Here is a 13,728-nt window from a genome sequence, read left to right on the forward strand (position 1 = left end):
GAATTCCTGAACGAGGGACGGAGGGCTCTGCCCCTCCCCACTGCTCCCTTCCCTTCCCTTCCCTTCCTGTGCCCACTCAGCACCGCGCTGACTCGGCTTGTGCAGAGGTCGCTGCCACGGTGCTGACACCATCCTCTCACCTCCTCACCTTCCTCAGGGTCCTCCCAGCACTGACAAGGGTGGCCACACACCCCGAAAAAGCCTCCCCTCCTCAGCGTCCCGTATCTCCCCGTGTCCAGCCCCTGCTGCAGGCACACTCCTTGTCCGCGGGCCTGGGGATTGGGCTTCCTCGGAGCTCCGCCCACCGTCCTCTTTTCTTTTTAGCCTGCACGGCTTAGTCACCTCCGTGGCTTTAAATATAATCTCCAAGCTGAGAAGTCGCAAGCCTGTATTCCCAGCTCATATTTCTCACCTGAGCTTCAGTCTCAGGACTCCAAGCGTATATCTCTGGACATACTGTCTTGGGGAGCCCGGAGGCCCTGAACACTCAACACGGAAGCAATCTGGTCAGTGAATAAAAGCACGGGCCCTGCCACAGACTGGTCCTAGTGTTAACTGTGAGCTGTGGGGCTTGGATACATTATTTAATCTCTCTGAAACTCAGTCTCTTCATGGGTAAAACGGGGGATAATCATAACCCAACTCTTCTTTCTTTTTTTTTATTTAGGTATAGTTGTTTTACAATGTTGTGTTAGCTTCTACTGTACAACGAAGTGGAGTTCCCTGTGCTATACAGCAGGTTTTTATTAGTTATCTATTTTATGCATATTAGTGTATGTATAAATCCCAATCTCCCAATTCATCCCATCCCCCCCACCCCCCTACCCCCGCTTTCCCCCTTAGTGTCCATACGTTTGTTCTCTACATCTGTGTCTCTATTTCTGCCCTGCAAACAGGTTCCTCTGTACCTTTTTTCTAGATTCCACATATATGCGTTAATATACGAAATTTGTTTTTCTCCTTCTGACTTACTTCACTCTGTATGACAGTCTCTAGGTCCATCCACGTCTCTACAAATGACCCAGTTTCGTTTCTTTTTATGGCTGAGTAATATTCCATTGTATATATGTACCACATCATCTTTATCCATTCATCTATCGATGGGCATTTAGATTGCTTCCATGACCTGGCTATTGTAAATAGTGCTGCAGTGAACATTGGGGTACATGTGTCTTTTTGAATTATGATAACCCAACTCTTAAGGTAACCATGAATAAGTCAGTTCATGTAAAGTCCTTGGCATGGTGCCTGGTATATGGTACCAGGGCTCAGGAATGGGAGCTATTATTGTGAGGAATAAATGAGACAATACATGCACAGCATATGGTTCACAGTTAAGTGCTGAAGAAATACTATCTGGTATTATTATATCCCAACCTGAATGTATCTCTCCATCCTTCTCTGTCTCACTCTGACAAGTCTGCCCCTCCTCTAGCAAGCATTTCCTCCCTCAGCCAATGGGGCCTTTATCTCCCATTTCCCTCCACTCCATATCCAAGCAACCACCAGTTCTAGCAGTTCCACTATATTACTCTCCAATTGCTCTCTAGTCAGTCCACTTCTTCCACCCTGTTCCATCCCATCAGTGTCTCTTCTCTGGATGACTGCAAAGCCTCCCACCTGGTCTCCCTGCCTCTGGTCCTGCCCCTGGCCAATCCATTCTCCACACTGCAGCCAGAGCGATCAGTCCAAGATGTGCGTCCAATCATGTAATTTCCCTGAGGGCTTTGCATTGCCCTCAGGCTAAAGTCCAAGGCTCTTAATTGGATGTACAAAGCCATTTAGAGTATGAACTTTGCTTTCCTCTCTGAAGTCAACTCCCAAGCTCACACGACTTTCAGTTTCTCTGCTTTCTCTAGCCTCTGTGTCCTGTACTTTCTTCTAAAGCCTCCTCACCTGGTGGGGCTTCTCGTGCTTGCCCTGTAGCTCTTAACGTGGATGACACTTCTCCAGGAAGTGTATCCAACTGTCCCCAAGCTAGATTAGGTGTTTGCCCCAATTTACTCTCCCAGAAGCATAGGCTCTTCAAAGTTACAATTATCATACTGTTATAATTGCCTTTTTATTTTCTCTCCACCTTTAGACCACACAGGTCACCAGATAATGGTTGAATGCGTTTATGGGCAACAAACGAACAGCTGTCCTTCATCCTGAATGGCCTGTGACACTGTTGATGACTCTCACCACAATGTGGGTGGCCCTTTTCCAACCTCTCCCTGACAACATATGTGCAACACACCTGACAGTACAGGTGGGAAATTGGGAGACCTGAGTGTAAGTCCTGCCTGCCATTGACTAGCTATGCAATCTTGGTAAAGCCACTTAAGCATTTTGAGTATCAGTTTCCTCATTTAAAAAACTGGGTCAATAATACCTTTCTCTTGTATTGCTGGGTAGCTCAAATAATGTATATGAAAGTGCTGTGTAAACTGTAAATCGCCACATGGTACCAATTCCAACTCTTTTTTTGCCGGGGGGCAGTTCTTGGTTTGCCCTCTTTCCTGCCTGAGGCTCTCCCTTTCCCCCACCTCCCCTTCTTCTCATCCCTGCTAGAGGCACCCAAGACCTGGTGACATGTTTCTCAGAACACCCAGGGTCAGGGGGTCACCAGTCATTGAGGGCAAGTGTAGAACTGGTGAACCAGGCACAGCCGGAGCTGACACCAGCTCCTTGGATCATGTTGCCTCCTCACTTCTTTACTGAGGGCCTCACTTTCCCACACCCTTTAGATACTGGGGGAGTTGCACATTGAATTCCTGGAGTGGCATATTGTTTCCCAACTATAAATACACTGTATCATTATCCTTCAGACACTCCTACAGGTCCTTCCCCTTCTCGGAGTTAAATCCTCCAACAACTAATGAAGAATTTAAGATGAAAAAGTTAGGAATTTGGGGATTCCTATTAAGGTGAATGCAACAGCTTGCAATAAAAGAAACTAAGTGCTTTTCAACATTTAATATGTGCCAGGAGTGTTACACATTTTCATTTCATTTATGCTTTACAACAACTGTGGAGGTGCTATTATTGTCCAGAGAAATTAAGTAACTTGCCCAAGAATATGTGGTAGGTAAGTTGCGAATTCAAATCCAGTTCAGACTCCATATCCCAAGCTTCCTACAATAGAAAAAGTGCTTAGTTCATTTACTGTCAAGTTTCTCCTTACCAGTAATGCAGAATTGTTTCTTCCTCCTTCCATTGCATGTCCTAAACCCATCCCAACCCTACATAACCTGAATAAATTATAGAAATATTCTACTTAAACTGTAGGTTGACTAAGGGCTAGGGGAACTCATGCCAAGAAGCTGGAATCTTGAGAATGGTAAATATAAGCTACTAGCTCTCAGTAGCCACAGCGACTCCCCGTAAGTACATCATTCTTAGAAATAGCGATATAGTGGCTAAAAAGCAAGCTGGTGGCCAGTAGGGAGAAGATGGAGGTAGAGAGGAAGATGAAGAGGAAGGGTTTTTCGGTGTGGCCCAAAGCTGAGACGGTGGTCATGACTTCCCTGGCGGTCCAGTGGTTAAGACTGCATGCTTCCACTGCAAGGGGCACGGGTTCAATCCCTGGTTGGGGAACTAAGATCACACAAGCTGCTCAGCACAGCCAAAAACAAAAAACAAAGCTGAGATGGTGGTCAGCAACGCATTCATCCACTGCTGCATAACTCACAATTCAGCTAACCAAATGGAGCGTCTAACACCATAATAGAAATTAAGAAAAGGGGAGTTCAGTATAAGACAGGATAACCACAAATGCCTTCAGCTGGCCAAGCATTATGGCAGATGTTTTGATTCTTCATCCTGTCTGGAGTGAAGTGCCTTGTTATGTAGCTTTGCAGGAACTCCCAGCAAGAGATAGAATCTGTTTCCCCACCTCTTGAATCTGGACTAGTGTCATGACCTGATTTGACCAAAAGAACAAAATGGGAGTGACTGTGTACCAGTTCTGAGCCTAGGCTTCAAGAGACTCACTCTCTCACAGACATACAAGACAAACTTATGGTTACCAAAGGGGAAAGGTAGGGTGGAGGGATAGATTAGGAGTTGGGGATTAACATATACACACTACTATATATAAAATAGTTAATAAACAAGGACCTACTCTGCAACACAGGGAACTCTACTTAGTATTCTGTAATAACCTATATGGGAAAAGGATCTGAAAAAGAATAGATATATGCATATGTATAACTGAATCACTTTGCTGTACACCTGAAACTAACACATTGTAAATCAACTATACTCCAGTATAAAATTAAAATTTTAGAAAAAGAGAGAGAGACAGAGAGAGACTCACTCTCTTGGAACCCTCTTGCTGCCATGTGAATAAGCCTGTGCTAGCCTGCTGGATGAGGAAAAACACATTGCCCAGTTGCCTGCATCAGCCCAGCCAATGGCCAGAATACCCCACTGCTGACCAGAGATGCGTAACAGAGTCCAGGTGAGGACTCCTGGAGCCTGGAGTCCCAGGTTCATCTGGGCCCAGCATAAACTGCTGATAAGCAAATTGGGAAGTAAATAACTTGGTGATTATTTTAAGCCTCTAGCTTTCGATGTGGTTCTTATGTAGATTTGAGCACTTCCGAGCTCAGTTTGAATTTTTCCTCATTTGTAAAATTGGAATCATAATTTTTTCCCACAAGCATGTGGAACCACTAAGCAGATAGGATGTCTTCAATACCTGTTGCATCAGAATAAACATAAAAACCTAAAACAAAACAAAACAAAAAAAACGTAAAAACCTAGGGACTGCCCTGGCAGTCCAGTGGTTAAGACTCCCTGCTTCCACTGCAGGGGGCGCTGGTTCCATCCCTGGTCAGGGAACTAGGATCCCACAAGCCATGTGGCCCGGCCAAAAAACAAAACAAAACAAAAAAACCTAAAAGATGGTAATCTTAAAATAAGTAAATAAGTAAATAAATAAATAAAAACAAAAACCCCAAAACAAAAAGATTTATCTATTCGAGGGTATCCTCATCATCTATGCCTCCCATCTAGAGAAATGCAGCCCTCCCGCTTTCACGCCTGGCATGGGCTCAGATGTTCTGCTGGGGTTGTATGTGAACTAAATTCAGCAACCCCAATTACTCGATCTAATCAGTTCAGCAGCAGGCAGATTCTGCGGGATTGAACCATTCAGTGTGCAAGCCCAAGTGAGTTTTAAGAATGACAGATTGATTTTTGCTTCCTGAAAACAAATTTAAATTGATGAGACCTTAATGAATTATGTTTCCCTTTCCTGGGGGGGTTCCCACAATGCTTTAATCACACTGTGAATAAGAACAGTTTGCCAAGCTCTCTAATACTGAGAAGGCACTGGATTTCCCTTGCTGAAGAGTTGTGCGCTTGTTCACTGAGAGCAGTTTCAGGGTCTAATGGAAACTGCCTGTTTCCACTTTAATTGTCAAGGACTCTCTCTCCAGCTTCTCAGAAGTCAACCAACCAACAGGCATTTATTTAGTCTGAGTTATCTGTATCATCCTAGGCGCTTGGTGGGGAGTGAGAGTGTAGAATCCATCTTCTCTCATTCATTCATTCATTCATTCAACAAATATGTATTGAGGGCTTCCCTGGTGGCGCAGTGGTTGAGAATCCGCCTGCCAATGCAGGGGACACGGGTTCGAGCCCTGGTCTGGGAAGATCCCACATGCCGCGGAGCAACTAGGCCAGTGAGCCACAACTACTGAGCATGCGCATCTGGAGCCTGTGCTCGGCAACAAGAGAGGCCGCGATAGTGAGAGGCCCGCGCACCGCGATGAAGAGTGGCCCCCGCTTGCCGCAACTGGAGAAAGCCCACACACAGAAACGAAGACCCAACACAGCCAAAAATAAATAAATAAATAAATAATTTTAAAAAATATATATATGTAATGAGCACCACCTCTGTTCAAAGCACCATTCAAAGGATTTGGGGTACATTATTAAACAAAAGCGAAAAAAATCCCTACCCTCCCAGGGGCATTCTATTCGGAAGAGACAGAAAAGACAATAAATCTAATGAATGAGTAAATTATATAAAATATATAAGAAAGTTTTAAGTGCTATGGAAAAACTAGAATGGAGTAAGGGAGTTCAGAATGTGGCACGGACTATGAATATCAGTTTCAAATAGGGTACTTGGGCATCTTGTCAAGCTCAGTTGATTAAACTGTGCCGCCCACATCGGGACAGTGGTAGCAGCTGAGATGGAGCAACCAGTTATGGGTCCAAGAGGTGAGGGAGGCCAAGAAAATCTGAAGAGGCACAAAATGTATCTCTAATACACCATTGATATGCTGGAGCCAACTGGTACCAGCTCACTAGGGCCAGTTATGCACATTTCTTCCCAATTTGGTGTTGTCATGTTGGTAGCTTGCAATCGGTCATGATGAGAGTATTTACACCTGGAAGCTGGCAAACCCTACAAATCAGGGCTTTAAAAGAAAAAAAATTAGAACTGGTTGTGAAGCATTTTTTAGCATACCACCAAGTAGACACCAACATCCAACCACATCCTAGGAGGAGTGCAGATGTTTGCCCTTTAACAGTAAGCATAGAGGGCGATTAAGTATAACACTTACAGGGAGAGATCACTATGGCTGATTTTCAGGGAAAAGCCTTTTGGAAGAAGGTCTCTTGAAGGAGGAGCTAGGCAGAATTTGCATAATGGAGAGGAAAGAGAGGACAGCGTGGTTAAAAGAGGAAGATTGCCTGGAGAATTGGGCTGACAAGCACACACCAAACTGACACTGAATTCAGCTTCTAACAAGGTGGGATGGGATGCTGTCCAAAATTGAACTAAAATTATCTCGTCTTTCACGCTCCCACCAAAATCATTCCTAGCTCTCTGAAAGCTTTGCAAACCTTGATGAACAGGGTCCACATGTATCTTTAGGAATAGAATGTGGGCTCAGCATCTGTTTGACTGGCGCTCTCTGGATTTTTCTCCATGGAAACACAAGCCGGTACATAGAAACTAGAAAGCTGAATGTCTGGGTTCTTTTCCCATCTCTCTAACTTCCTTGCTTGGTAACATCAGGCAAGTTAGCTCACTGTTCAATTTCCCCACTTTAAATTGATCAATTCACATTCTTCCCTCATTGGTAGATAAAGATGTACAACACTATCTTTGGGAAATAGTCTAAGCTCTTTTAAGAAAGACATAAAGAGTGACATGCTTATGAGATGTGAAATCATTTTCTTTTTATTCCAAATATGAATAGAAACATCCTCGAAAAGCTCAAAAGGGAGAAAAATCTCTATTAAATGTTTCCGTTGCTAGGAAAGCGTTTTTCTCTCAAAGTACTCCTCCTCCAGACCATAAATTTACAAAAGGAATTCCCACACCAGGCTGTGGTTAAACTGGCCTCCAATGGCTTGTTCAGAATATCAGGCTATGCATTAGTAGAAATAATATGGTGTGAAGGGGGTGTCCTGCTCAGGTGCCTTGGTTCAGCATGACATTCACTCTCTCTTAAATTCTCTCATCAACTCAGCACCATTCTTCTTCTGTGACACCCAGCCCTAGATGAGTCCAGCAATTTGCTTTCTTTCAACTTACACGGGAGAAAAGATGGTGGGGAAAAGATCACACCACTTGGCAGATTGATTGCCCTTTAAATCCTTTTTCTTCCTTCCTTTCTTTTTCTCTTTCTTTCTCCCTTCCTTCCTTCCTTCCTTCCTTCCTTCCTTCCTTCCTTCCTTCCTTCCTTCCTTCCTTCCTTCCTTTCTTTCATTTTTGGCTGCATTGGGTCTTCATTGCTGCACGTGGGCTTTTCTCTAGTTGCGGAGAGCGGGGGCTACTCTTTGTTGTGGTGCGCAGGCTTCTCATTGTGGTGGCTTCGCTTGTTGCGGAGCATGGGCTCTAAATGCGCGGGCATCAGTAGTTGTGGCTCACGGGCTTAGTTGCTCCGTGGCATGTGGGATCTTCCCGGACCAGGGCTCGAACCCATGTCCCCTGCATTGGCAGGCGGATTCTTAACCACTGTGCGACTAGGGAAGCCCGTGCCCTTTAAATTCTTGATCAGCAACATGAAACGGGCATTCAAGACCCACTCGACCAGGTTACTATGCTTTTCTAATGTGATTTTGATCCTCCTCACCACAAAAACTACATCTTCTCTACATCTCCCTTCACCCTCAGCTATTAACTGTCTTAGTCAATTTGGGCTGCTACAACAAAAATACCATAGACTGGGTGGCTTAAATAGCAAATACCTATTTCTCACAGTTCTGAAGGCTGAGAAGTCCACAATCAAGGTGTTGGCAGATTCCATGTCTGGTGAGGACCCTCTTCCTGGTTTGTATATGGCTGGCTTCTGGCTGTGTCCTAACACAGAGGAAAGAGAGAGGAAGCAAGCTCTCTGCTGTCTCATCTTATAAGGGCACAAATCCTATCATGTGGGCTCCATCCTCATGACTTAATCACCTCCTCAAAGCCCCATTACCTAATACCATCACACTGGGGCTTAAACTTCAACCTATGAATTTGGAGGGGACACAAACATTCAGTAAATAGCACTAACCTTGCCTTACTCCTAAGTTATAACATAGAAGTCACCAGACAAAACTTACCTCACTTTCCCACTGCTAAATCCCCAGACCTACCTGCCACTACATCCATTTCTTTTCACTTTTCTTGCAAATAAGAGTCCGTTCTCCTAGAACCCAATTCCTCCAGGTAAGTCTATTCCATCTCCTCAAACCACTGGACTCCAGACCATTGTTTATCGTCTCTTTCCTTAATCTTCAATCTCTTCTCTTGACTTAATTATTCCTGTGAAGATTCTAGGATGCACTAGTAACTGCTATGCTTCATTTTTTTAACTTTTTATTTTGAAAATAATGTGTGTGTGTGAACATGTATGCATGTGTGTGTATGGAGGGAGAAACAGAGGAGTAGAGAGAGAGAGAAAGCACGTATGCAAAATGTTAAAAGTTGTTACAGGGCTTCCCTGGTGGCACAGTGGTTGGGAGTCTGCCTGCCAATGCAGGGGACACAGGTTCGAGCGCTGGTCTGGGAAGATCCCACATGCCGCGGAGCAACTAGGCCCGTGAGCCACAACTACTGAGCCTGCGCGTCTGGAGCCTGTGCTCCACAACAAGAGAGGCCACGACAGTGAGAGGCCCGCGCACAGCGATGAAGAGTGGCCCCCGCTTGCCGCAACTACAGAAAGCCCTAGCACAGAAACGAAGACCCAACATAGCAATTAATCAATCAATCAATCAATCAATAAATCTTTAAAAAAAAAAAAGTTGTTACATCTGTCAAGCAAAATGATCAAGTCATTTATAGGGGAGAGAAATCAGGCTGGTCTCAGAGTTCTCTACAGCAATATTCAGTGCCAGAAGATTGTGGTACAATACTTAAAGATCTCCAAGGGAAAAAATGTGTTACCCAAGTATTTTATATCCAGCCAAATTATCTTTCAACTATAAAGATTACAGATAGTCTTGAACATGAAAGAATTCAGGGAATATCCATTATATGAACCTTTCCTTGAGGAAACTACCAGAGGATAAATGTCAGCCAACCAAGAGATAATTGGGAAAATTATGAAAAAAATAAAAATTGGCAGCAAGCTTTGAATACATTTAGTGTAGACTAAAACTAATTCTACACATTAGAGTGATTTAAAAGGATGTGACAGTTATGTGTCCTGACAATATATAAATAAAGTAATTAACAACTACTGGGAAAGGAAGAGAGAAAGTAGAATATGAGAGGTAGAATATGTTTATTGATTGCTACATCTGTAATAACTGGAAGACAAAAAACATTCCTCCAAGTGGACAAACCAAGTAATAACTTAAGCATTTTTAAGATTTTTTTTTAAATTTTGAATCCAGGTAAAGCGTATATTGGAGTTCTGCGCCGTTCTTACAACTTTTCTCAAAGTCTGCGATTATTTCAAATGCTACTTCCTCAGAGAGGGCTTCCAAACTACCAAATCTCGTGTAGTTACCTAATATTAATTTCTCTCCTAGTAACCTGTCCTTTATAGAATTTACTATATCTTGGAATTCTGTATGTACAACAGCCATCTCAGCTGTGTTTAATCCATGGCTCAGACATGATTAAATGTTTCTGAAGACTGATGGGAGTGGACCCAGGCCCAGAGCTAAGATGAGACAAGGGAGACACTCTCCTTGGGCACAGAATTTACAGGGGCACCAAAACCTCAGAAATCAAGATAAATAATGTTTTCATATAATATATTAAGAAGACAAAAAACAATGCAAAAAAAAGTGATGAACAAAAATCACAATTTGTTTTTCTTTGGCTGCACCACAAGGCATGTGAGATCTTAGTTCCCCCACCAGGAATCGAGCCTGTGCCCCCCGCAGTGGAAGCGTGGCGTCTTAACCACTGGACCACCAGGGAAGTCCCACAATTTTAAATAAAGATCCAAACCTTTACTTTCATGACACTGCCTCACTCACCTTACCCTAATCCTGATGTTTCCAATAAAACTTTATTTATAAAACCAGGCAGCTGACTTATGGGCCATAATTTGCTGTTATAGTTTTTTTTAATATGAATCTCAATTTCTGAAGACTTTGATGACCCCTTAAAATTTGCCTCACCCTAGTCCCAGCCCCGGGGGCACCCCTCTACCACGATCGTGAAGGTCTGCTAGGGAGCCTCCAGGATATGAGTGAGGGTGCACATTTGTTTGAAGGTGATGAGCTAGCCTTGGAGAGGAGGCTCAGTTCTGAGCTCAGCAGAGAGTCTGTCACTCGGATTGTTGCTTCACCTGGTTGATTGCACCCTTCCTTTGTGGTTCCTCAGCACCGAGGTACAATTTGCAAGCTGCATATGCATGTATTACATTTCAGTGAAACTATTTATAGGCTGTGCACTCCTTGAAGGCCAGACTGCCTCATGATCCTTAAGTCTAGTGCCTGAGGTATTGTCGATGCCTGGGGTGCCTGGGGATTCAGAACCTCACATTTTTATTCGTGTGATATGTGGTCAACCAGTGGGCTGAATGGACTCAGTTCCACTGACTACCCCTCAGTCTGCAGAGCTGTTTGGTGGTTGTTCTGGTTTGGAGGGGGGTAAGAGGAGATGAAATGAATGAATCTGCAAAGTGTTCAAAGGCCCTTCTGGAGCACTGGAGCAAGCAAATGGATTCAGACACCAATTCTTTTCTTTTCTTTTCAATTATTTATTTATTTATTTATCATTTTGGCTGTGCTGGGTCTTAGCTGCGGCACTTGGGATCTTTAGTTGCAGCATGCAGGCTTCTTAGTTGCAGCATGCATGCAGGGTCTAGTTCCCCGACCAGGGATCGAACCCAGGCCCCCTGCACGGGGAGCGCAGAGTCTTACCCACTGGACCACCAGGGAAGTCCCCCAATTCTTTTCTTTTTGAAGTTCAACATTATTTTTTGTTTATAAATTTATTTATTTATTTATTTTGGGCTGCATTGGGTCTTCGTTGCTGCACGTGGGCTTTCTCTAGTTGCGGCGAGCGGAGGCTACTCTTTGTTGTGGTGCGCGGGCTTCTCACTGCGGTGGCTTCTCTTGTTGTGGGGCATGGGCTCTAGGCATGCGGGCTTCAGTAGTTGTGGCTCGCAGGCTCTAGAGCACAGGCTCAGTAGTTGTGGTGCACAGCCTTAGTTGCTCCGTGGCATGTGGGATCTTCCCGGAGCAGGGCTCAAACCCGTGCCCCCTGCATTGGCAGGCGGATTCTTAACCACTGTGCCACCAGGGAAGTCCTGAAGTTCAACATTATTAGAAACTCTCTGATGAAGTGGATGCTGGCAGGAAAATCCCCAGAGGTACACTGCCATAGGGAGAGGAATCTCAGCTAGTGGCCTGGACCTATGTCCCTGGGGAGAGCTGGTTCCTAGAAGGGTGGCGATGCTCTGAAATGCTTCCAGAACCAACCTCCTTGGCATCAGGGTTATAATGCCTGACCATGTAAGTGTGAGTTAAGAGAGCGCTAAACTTAGAGTCCAAAGTTGAAGCACCGCTACCACTCATGAGGGGGTCTCAACAAGCAACACGTCATCAACATAATGGGCGAGCATCCATAGTTGTGAATGGGGCCAATTTTTAGAGCAATAGGGAGATTGTGGAAGAAGCAACATCAGTCATATGCTGATTCAACTACTGTTCTCTGCCTGGCAGAACAAGGGCTAGCCTAGCATTTGGGGCTGAATGGGTGTCTGAGGCTCTTAGACAAATCAGAGGTGCCTCAAGAGGGAGAAGCTGTATTTCCTGCTAAGTTGGGCATGTGGGATCTTGAATGATTAATCAGAAAAGTAGAAAAGATGTGATCACATTTGCACACCCAAGTTGCTGACCCAGGTCATAATAGCTTTAGTAGATATTCCATGGAAGTTTGACGAATGAATGCATGTTGTAGTCTCTTCTGCCCCATTGTCTGTGTCCACCTTTTACCCTAGAGGATACCAGTTATTCGAGGAGAAGGGGCTGGGTAAGGAGGAGGAAGGAGAAGTTCTCTTGGAACCATGATGACTCAATCCACCAGCTACTAACATCCATTCGATGAAAAAATTTCCTCTTTTTCAGTAGGGCCTATGTATTTACATACCATCTTTCCTCAAATCAGCAAATATTTATTGTGCACTTATGCAAAGTGCACCTTTGCTCCAAAAAAAATTGCCTATTAAAGAGTTTGGAATTCATTCTCAGTCAAGCTTATTACTATGCAGGATGAATCATAGATCTGCATCTCTCTGTGGTATCAAGTAAAGAGGTTACAGTAGAATACAGCCCACACATTTGAATATCCAGATTTTCTTCTTTGTTTAGACACACAAAGGTTCTTTCACACCAATAATATTCCTGGGACCAAAAAGATGTAAGGATCTAAGAGGGGTAGATCCAGGTTTTATGGAGTCTCAAGCTTATACAATTTAGGGGATTCAGAACCTCACATTTTAATACATGTGATAGAGAAAAAGTATAGAAATAAAATAAGATATGAAAATAAATATTTAATCCCAATAAAATAAATCACAGCAAATAGCAGTTTTTTAAAACTGATACACCTAGGAAAGTGAACCAAAAAATCCAAAAGAGGTAATACAATATTTTTATCAATTTGCTGCCTACTAGCCCTCTATAACACATTTTTCCTACATTTTTTACTGCATTATCTTTGATCACATCTTTGCCTGACAATGATCTTGTAATATAGTTTACAGAGAAAATAGAAAGATAAATTCCTCTTTTTTCTTAGCATGGTTCTTTGAATGTTTTTATTATTGATAATTCTGATTTCTAGAGCTCTTATTAAATTTTAAAAGTCCTTTATGAAAAAAGTAAAAAAATAAAAATAAAAGTCCTTTATGAAATTTCTTTCATATAAGCAATAGAATTTGGAATAATTTTCCAGACTTAAATTTGACTCTGCCCTTCAAGGCTTGTTTCTCCTCCACCCTCCTTATGCTTTGGGCCTGGGTGTGGTGGGACGCACTTATATCATAAGCCCTCTGGCCCCAGACCTGCACGTCACCACACCTGGATGGCCAGCAGTAACTTAAGTAGACATGAAAGTGGTTGTGAGCCAGAGAAATATATCCCACTCAACCCAGATTTAATCCCATTAAATCTGAACATCAATTTCCCTTTAACTGGATCCCAAAAATACCCATGGCCATTCCAACATCAACAACGTGAGGGAACATTGACAGAGGGCAAGACCAAAGGAATGGACAGCAGTCATAATCAACTATGGTGAAGATGTCTCAATTTTGAAAATTTTACTAA

This window comes from Eschrichtius robustus, chromosome 10, assembly GCF_028021215.1.
Source record: "Eschrichtius robustus isolate mEscRob2 chromosome 10, mEscRob2.pri, whole genome shotgun sequence".
In the NCBI taxonomy this organism is placed as follows: Eukaryota; Metazoa; Chordata; class Mammalia; order Artiodactyla; family Eschrichtiidae; genus Eschrichtius; species Eschrichtius robustus.